Genomic DNA, 9634 nt, shown 5'->3' on the forward strand with positions numbered 1-9634 from the left:
AGAGAAAAGGTAAGAACTTGTTTCTTTTTTGCAGAAAGTAACTGTAATATTATTAAAAATCAAACTTGTTACCATTATTGACAAAAGTAATATTATTACAGTAACGCATTACTTAAGTAGAGAGTTACCCCAGCTCTGTTAAGAAGTGTAACTAAAATGATCAGGACTGCAATCAGAAATGTGAGCAACCAGGCTCTTGCTAAATCTGCTCTGAACTGACTGAGTTGTTAAAGGATTTATAATCCATGCTGAAGTAAGTGTCACCTGCAGTCTGTAGGCATTCAATTGAATACTTCATTGAAGCAGGAAGCATGGATGAGTTTAGCATGGGTCAGATAGCTGGCACAATCCTGATCCTTTAAGTACAAAGTAGTTCTGTTAACGATGACAGGGTAATGGACCAGTAGTCCCTCCACCTCATTGGGCAGTTCTATCCAAACATTTAGCACTACATGTGGCCCCCGGGTGCGTATATATCTGTGGATAGAGATATATGGAGAAATGATTCCATTACCATAACAGCACCGTGCAGTTTAGAACACCATCTCTGACCAGCTTCTGAGTGCAGAAGCAGATACATTACCATGGCAACAGCCAGATGCAAACAAGTTTAGCAAGGTAAAAATTGTTTTTTTTACCAGGTGAATCTACTGAAAAGTCCAGTGGCTTTGAAAACTATTCTATTGTAGGAATATTCACTGACAAAAATAGAGATGATAGTAGACTTAGTTGTTCAACAAACAATAATGGGAAAGCTCCATGGCCTCACAAGGGGCATGACAGTGGGTTGCTGTGCAACTGGCTCCATTGACCAACGTGAGACCTCTATCTTCTAAACGATGGGTGCTAACTTATTTGCATTGCAGTTTTTCCTGTGTGACAGGAAACCCCAGACATTTTTCCTCTCTAAAATGCTGGGAAAATGCAGGAACTGTAGGATCTTCTCCTGGAGCAAACGGTACAGCCACCCCATTCATTTCACAATCAGATGATTTCAGAAACCTGGTACTGATATTCACCCAGATATGTTAAGATCATCGGTTTAACCACAATTATAGATTACACATTGACTTCAAAATATTTTAAATATTGATTATTCATTTGAATATAACCATATCATTTGTCCTTCATCTTTTGACGATCAAATGAATCGTCATGATAAAGCCCATGTACACAACAGTGTGTGTCAGCAACTGTTCCAGTTCTTTGTCCTATTCTCTGTGCTTCTCTTGTTGGTTTTCAAACAGCAGATTCTTTGGTAGAGGTTGCACAGTTCTGGGATAATACTTTAGGGAGATTTCCACTAGAAGCTACTGCTTCTTTAGATATTTTAATGAGATATTTCTATCAATAATGGATATCATGACACACATCAGCAAATACCTTTTATTTTGTTTTCTGTGGAGATATAAACATTACATTCAGATTGCCTTTTCTATATAGGTTTGGATCTCCTGTGCTATTATTGAAACATGTTATTAGTTGAGGAAAGAAAGCTCAGGTTTTGATTCAGTCATTTCCAAAGTGCTATATCTATTCATGGGTAACGGTACTACACTTAATGAGTTTCAAAGCTCTGTAGAAGAAAACACTGTCTGATTACAATGTCATAGAGTCAGGAGGGATCAGTAAAGACCTGGATATTGCATTGCTATTTAAATTGCTGTTGATTACGTCATTGTAACGGTATTGTAAGAAGCTCTTTCAGGATCTTTACATATATAGAGAAAACAACCGTGATCCAACAATAGAATTATAAAAAAGAAAATCTAGATTTCTAGCACTGCTGTCTCAAGGGTCTGGCCAGGTGCGTGCATCGTGAGCCATAATCAACACTTTTTCTCCAGTGTTTAATTAACTCCTACTTTCTGTTAATGTTAAAAAAAAAACTTTAGCAAGAAACAACTGAAGTAAAATGGTTTGAAAATGTGCCCAGTTATATTTGCAGGAACATTTTTCAGGAGCATCCGTTTTTGAGCACTGATATTATTCAGGTTGAGGTTGGAGACGCACAGCGGTTCTAAAACCCTAATTTACCAGTCCTGATATATTAACATGGTACTGCATAGTAATAGAAACAACCATCAGGCTCTGTGTGTTAGAGGCCCAGGACTGAATGGCACAGAGGCCGGGGTGTTCAGGTCAGGACTGAGGGTTCAGCCTCCTCAAGCTTTCATGGTGCCTGCCTGCCTGCCTCTAGCCAGTGCCCCTTCCCTCACCTTTCATGGACACTAATTAACCAAACCCCAATCGCCCTGCATTAATTGTTCAGTCCCAGTAAATCTGGAATTTCCACCGCGGTAGTTTTTTCAAAGCTTGGAGGTGTCCCTGTGTTGTATTTTTAATTGCTGTGCTTCTGATCAATCCCTGGTGTTGGACAGCGAGAGCATAATCATAGCGTTCTGTATTGTATAGACATGCCTTTTCTTTTTGCACCTCATTTTTTTTCTAATTCACTTTATTAACAGTATGATTGCAGTACACCGAACAATAAGCGGCTGTACGGTTTGTCATTTGTACAAGTATGCACTTGCATCTCTTCAAATCGATCCTTAGCGTTGCTATAATGAAGTGCCGCCTTCTATATTCACGGAACCCAGCAGCGACGATGTATTGTCATACCCCCGTGTTTTAACCTTATTACAGAGACAGTATTCACAGACCAGAACTCCTGCATAAATTAAAGATGTGTATTGTTTTTAAAGCAGTATTTTTTTTAAAGGAGAGAAACCAATGTTAAGGTTTCATGTTATGTTTTATATATATTTTCATGCTTTTATGTTTTAACTCATCTTAAGCTTTGTTTATTCCAAATGGTTATTACCGAAAGGAGAAAACATGAATTATAATTATAAAACGAACAAGAAACAACAGTACTTGCAACCCCTAATATTCTTACATGTAACTTTATTGGATGGATTGTTCCTTTCTGAAAAAATGATAGCAATTATAATTGTTAGTGATTGATTTGATCCACCTCTACCCTGATAAGCCACAGCTGTTTTCTTCCACATTTTATAGCACTATGGGAAATTAATTAGATTAATTGATGGTACACCTTCAGCAATTACATAGTGACATGGGAGGGACATAGAGACAGATTCTCAAAGCTTTTTATTAACAGAACACAATTCAATTTTAAAATGATTAAAATAAGTAAAGACTTCTTATCAGTCCCTAAATCTGAGTTGTTACTTTATTTCTGGATTTTTTGGAGTAAACAGCTTTGAGAATATAACAGATTGCTTTATAGAGACAGGGATCATCAAAAAATCCAAAATTATAAACTGACACATTGACTCTGAATATCAAAGCTTTTCTGACCATCGGGGATGCTTTTGTGGCGGTGTTTTAACTTTCCAACTGCTTTTTGTGTTCCGAGCAAAAAACAAAAATGACCGTCTAAAGTGGTTGTGTGTTTCAAAGTGTCCTAATGGAGATGGGAACTCAATTCAAACAGGCCCCGTGCTAAAATAAAAAGGTTCTGATGTGGGTGGAGTGTATCGTCAAAGGGCCACCTGTTTGGACCTTACAGGAGATCAAGTGCTACGATGATATCGAATGGATAAAGCTACAATATTGTATTTATGTGATGAACTCAAAGAGGAGTCATGCATTGCCAGTATCACTCACAGCCTTGTCATTCTTTGCCACTGGTTGTTTATATTATTTAATTATTTATTTGGCAGATGCCTTTATCCAAGACTTTATCCAGGTTTTACAGGGCAGTACAAGGTTACAATGCAAGATTAATATTTAAATACAGCATAGTTTACAGTAAGTGCAAATTATACTACTAAAGTACCATATGAAATAAGATGCATGACATCCTGTTATTAATTTTCATAAAGTGCAACCGGGTACATGAAACTATAATTTTTAATAATGTAATCTCTGTTTAAAAGCCATGCTTGCACTTCCTGGGTCATTTCACCTGGAGGATGAAACTGTCTCTACACCTTCACTGGTTAATTTCCTGTCAATCAGCTGCTTTCACTAATGACTGACATGCTTTCAGCCAGTAAAATGCTGTGACCCAGAAGACATTGCTAGGGGGAAATGACCAAGGAAGTGAAGCAGTAATAGACTTCCTGGAAGGCAAGGCAAGCAAACGGAGACCTTTCTTTAACCTAGTGTAGCGCCAGGTGTCTGTTTTAAAATGAAAATACATGTTTGCAATAACTTGTTTCTTCAAAAACTGCACATCTGAGACCTATGTAGCTAATGGATGTGCAAAATGGGGACAACTGAGTCACTCTTATGTTAGCTACAATTACTTTAAAGCTGGTGGGTTCAGTTGCATGTTCAATTGCTCCCAAATGGTTTATTTTCCATGGATGGATGTGGAAATTCAATAAGAGATTAGTGTTATCCCTCAGAGAATGGAGATTCAGTACACAGTGTAATCTGGATTTAAAACTGATCACAATGTTCTGCTTTACCCTCAGCCCTCAGCACATGATAGAATCTTGAATCTAGAATCAAGCAGCTGTTATGGTAGTGCTTTAGACAGGGAAATGGCTGAACTCTTTATCAGGTATTTTCATAAATTCTTTGGGACCATTCCCAACCCTTACTTATGTATGTTTCAGAAGTTCTGCCCTTTTAAATGACTTCATATTGCTGTTGAATTAGTATCCACATGGTTGAGCTATTGTGGATATCTTTTCTCTGCTCTTCGGACATTTCAATACTGTGAAGAAAGTTTATTTGGGGAATCTAAAAAAAATGAGTATTGCGTGGCCCTGGAACTATTGACTAGCACTCAATTTCCTACTAGATTCTCTAATTCATAAATCATATTAAGTAAATATCAATTATCTGGTATTTGTTCATGATAATGCGTGTTAGGGGTTCAATTGTAATACCCAAGTAGTGTAGTTTCCATTGTTATTAATGGAACTCTGGTGTTGCCTGTCAGTCTGCTTTCTGGCCTGCCTGTCTTTGTGCGTCTGTCTGCCTGTTTGCCTGCCTGTCTAGCTGTCTTTGTGACTGTTTGTCAGTCTGCCTCCCAGCTTACCTGTCAGTCTTTGTACCTGTTTATTGCTTGTCTGTCAATCCACTCATACAACTGTAGCTCCTGGCGGCGTAAGAGTTAAGTTAGGCCTGCTTATCCAGCAATGGGTTAGCTCAGTTGCCCGGTAACAGGTGATTCTGCTGCATCAAGCCCTCTGTACCTCCTGCCTCTCCTAATTGTGTATATTTTTTATCTGCTGTTCTGCAATTTCAATACCAGGAAGAACGTTTATCTGGGGAATTAAAAAAACAAAACAAAACATTGGTCCATAGTAAATTGAGAGGATTACAGCAGGTACCTAATAAAGATGAACAAGCTTATGCATGACTTGTTTCCAAGTACAAATATACATGAACATTACGTCTTGAATGACAACATGTGGGTCTGGGAGAAAGATTTCCACCACTTGACAATTCAAATGCAGTGAATTATTTACCATGTGACTTTCTTTTCATTTCAGATGATATAAACCTTAACTGACAATACATTTCATCCTACACATATTTTACAACCCTAACCATGACATCACAAATCATTGGGAGCAGAATTGAAACAGCATCATTTCTTTTTGTTTTTGTCATACTGATAATAATTCAAAGGAATCACCTTATGATTCCAGAGCCCTACTGATTTTATAGTCTTCCAAAATACCACTGACAGGAAATCTTGATTTGCAATGCATGATGTGTAGCTAATAACAAAGGTCTGAGGTACCAGTCAGTAATATTCCAGTACAGAGTGCTTTTTAGGTAGAGAAGAAGAAAGAACAATAAATACAGAATCAGGTAGAGAAACTAAAAAATAAAGCATAATATTATACATTTCAGCGAAATATGATACATATAAAAAAAAATCCAATGAAAAAAACACACTGTAAACACATTCCGTGCACCTCTAGTAATTTAGTGAATAGGTTGGGTTGACACTGTCCCTGTTTTCTCTGGATTGCCTTGGTTTTGAGGAAGATGTACCGGGAATTCAATATTCAATATTCACCAGGACGCTAAATGCCAGTACCATAAATTGAGCACAAGTTAGATAAATCAGGATGCAATATGACTACAATCCGTGCGGAGGTAGGTCCCGTTGTTTTGTACCTCAGAGGTGGCACCCCTATGAATAGCAATAGCAATTTAGTAATTTAGCAAGATATTTATATAATACTTGATACTGTTTTCTGTCTGGAATCAGGCTATTATTAACCTCTAGCTGGAGTTTCTCTTCTACAAAAAGGATTTCTGGGTAAATAGCACATAATGACACCTGTGGGTAACCATATAATTCATACCTGTAATGGCAGATTACAATAAAACAAAGGATTGCAGTGTATCCAGACCACGTTCCCTCCTGCTACAATGCTGGTTTTCTGTTCTCACAATACACCTCTCATTTCAATCAGAGCACCAGCATTGTTGCAGAAGGGAAGCATGAACTGGATACACTTTCTCCTGGCAACCGTATACGAAATTCCCTAGTTGATTTACCTATGATGTTTGAATAAAAATAAAAATCTAAACAATCAGGAATATGCTGAAAAGATGCTGTGATATGGACAACACGTGATACAGCAAAGGTAATGTGTTTCTATAAACGCTGCTGGGGTCCTGAAAGAAACCAGCCAGGCCTGTAATTACAAGAAACAGAAAAGTAAATGGCACCAAACCAAGGTGCCATATACAGTCATTTACAGGGAATCAAAGGAAAGAGCACTCTGGACGAAATCTCTGATCTCATAATCATGAACATCATTTTCTGTGGTATGAAAAAGCAATTTCGCTCTGAAATGGTGTATTGCCATGGAAACGCTATTTAGAAAGTGGGTTTGCTATACAGTAATTTTACTGTACTGTGTACAGATACTGGTATAATTAAAGCACTTCAAATAGTGTTCCCAGAGCAGTTTTAAAGAGATCTCAGCCCAGTGAATTACCCTAAAGACACACTAGCAGAAACCATTAGCAGACTCTAGATCCTAACAACATGCTCCTGGTTTATATTTGCAATAATATCCCATAAAGTTACATATATAATTACCTGCAGATAATGGTCTGTTAAATGCCACTGTCAAGTATCTAGCAGATAACGACTGCAGTGTCTGACTTTAATGTTTAATTAAATAAAAATAAATACATTAAGACTAAAGAACGTTCTCAGTTTTCATGCCTTACTCTCAGAAAAAAAGTGTTGCACTTCCTAGGTCATTTCACCTCAGCACTTTCTTCTGTGTAATGTAACTGACTAAAAGCATGCCAGTCAATCGGGGAGCAGCTGTTAATGACAGGAGAGAAGCCATTAAAAGGGGAAAGTGCCAAGCTATCTGAAAGCATGGTTTGTAAACAGAGATTTACTATATCTAATGTAGTAAAAAATACCATGTTTACTATAACATGGTTTGTTTCAAAATTGCACATTTGAGAGCTTTATAACAAATGTAAGTGCACAGCAGGTAAGATTTATGGAACTTTGTTAACCACACTACCAGTGACTGACAACAGTAGCTGAACTAATATTGCACATCATTCCTGATACTGAAGCACACTGCTGTATCACACTGACATACTACAATGTGTCAGACAGTGAATTATTACAGCTTTCGTTTTTAGATTTAAACTCAGTTGCTGGTCAAGCTGGGACAGTAGCAGGGCTCCTTTATCATAATAACTCAATAACAGCACTTCCACATTTCCATTTCTCACGCTGTCTTTTCAATCTGAAAGTCTCTGAACTAGGAGCCTGAAGTGTGACCATTAAAACAACGCAGCAAGAAACTACAACTGGAATACAATGTGTCAAAAAATCAATTAACTTGACTGCCTTTTAATTTTCAAAGAATACTTCCCATGTCTCACTCCAGTCTCCTGCTGCTGCTGATTCACTGACAAATTGAGGCACACCAGTGGTTACTTAACTAGATAACTCAGGCTATTAGGAGAAGCTTGGGCCTGATTTTCAAAGTGATTACTTCAGGCTTTAATTTACTCTTAGATTGTAAAGTAGGGTTGCCACCTCTGAGGATCTCCAATCAGAAGGGGGGTTGTCAAAACTCTCTTTAGAAATCCAATAGGAAACATTGTTAATATTAGTACTACAGTATTGACATCCAATTAATATTGTGCATCTCTTGCAGTCATATTGTATCCTGATTTATCTAACTTGTGCTCAATTTATGGTGCTGGCATTAGGGTCCTGGGAAAGCATATTGAATTGCTGGGACACCTTCCTCAAAACCAGGACGATCCAGGGAAAACGGGGACAGGTGGCAATCCTATTGTAAAGACTTTGCTTAGGCCTTCACTAATACATGTTTGTTCTAGACTATATAGATTAATTCCCCTCAAGCTATCCTCAGAACTCATACTCTCGACCCCTAAGATCAGTTGCTTTTCTCTGAACTCCCCACAGAGGCAAGGCGTAGACAGTGTTTAGCCTCTACAATTACAGGGTGGAAAACACTCAGTTGGATATTTGTTTGTTGCATAAAGTTGTACAAATTAGATACAGTTTTCATGCAAGGAGTCTTTAACAGTGTGTTCTGTGTTAGAACATATTGAAGCTAAAGACATTGCTAACAATTTTTCATCAAAACATTTGCCCAGTTTATTTTTAGTACCTGTACTACATAATGGTTGTAAATGAACTTTGAGAAATACAAACCAGAATATAAACATATTTCACCGAAATATATGAAGTAATATTGGAGTATAAAATTGAAAACAACATGCAGCTTTATAAACAGTAGGCAAGAGAGATCCAGAATAGCAAATCACCATAGCAACAACATCCACTTACCCTTCACAGACTACCCAGTAATCACCCCTGAGTGAACAAATACAGTACATACTACTTTGGAGAGCAGTGCATTACAATCATTTTACATTTACATTCTTCAGAGGAGCTAGCAGCGTTCTACCGCGTTCATTCAAAGAGCATACTTTCCAAGTGACTACACCATTCTTATTTATATAAATAATTCTTATTAAACGGGAAAATGGTAAGCAAAAACAAAAAGGTGTTTTTTTTTTTTTTGTTGTTGCAATATTAAAGGTCAGTAAGCTATGCAAATTTTCAGACGACACAAAACTGGGAGGGATAGCCAACTCCTAACTTTAATGATACAAAAAGATTTAGACTTGGGCTTGGGCTGACACATGGCAGATGACATTTAATGTGAATACATGTAAAGTCTTGCACATAGGGCGCAAAAACATTAGAGGCAAGTACAGCATAAGTAGTAACGAAATAGAGGACGCTATGTATGAAGAGGACTTGGGGATAGTAGTGGGTGAATCTCTTAAGCCAACTTGACAATGCATAGAAGCTATAAAAAAGGCAAATAAAATGTTAGGTTATATAGCCAAGACAGTTTAATTCAAATCTAGAGAAGTTATATTAAAAGTATACAATGTACTGGTAAGACCACATCTAGTATACTGTCTACAGTTCTGGTCTCCATATCATAAGAAAGACATTGAGGCATTGGAAAGAGTAGGAGAGCGACAGGATTAATTCCAGTATTGAAGGGCATGTCATATGAAGATAGACTGAAAGAGCTGAATCTGTATAGCCTAGAAAGAAGGAGAGACAGAAGTGACTTAATGGAGGTATTTAAAATTGTCA

The sequence above is a fragment of the Acipenser ruthenus genome, chromosome 15, assembly GCF_902713425.1.
Source record: "Acipenser ruthenus chromosome 15, fAciRut3.2 maternal haplotype, whole genome shotgun sequence".
Taxonomy (NCBI): domain Eukaryota; kingdom Metazoa; phylum Chordata; class Actinopteri; order Acipenseriformes; family Acipenseridae; genus Acipenser; species Acipenser ruthenus.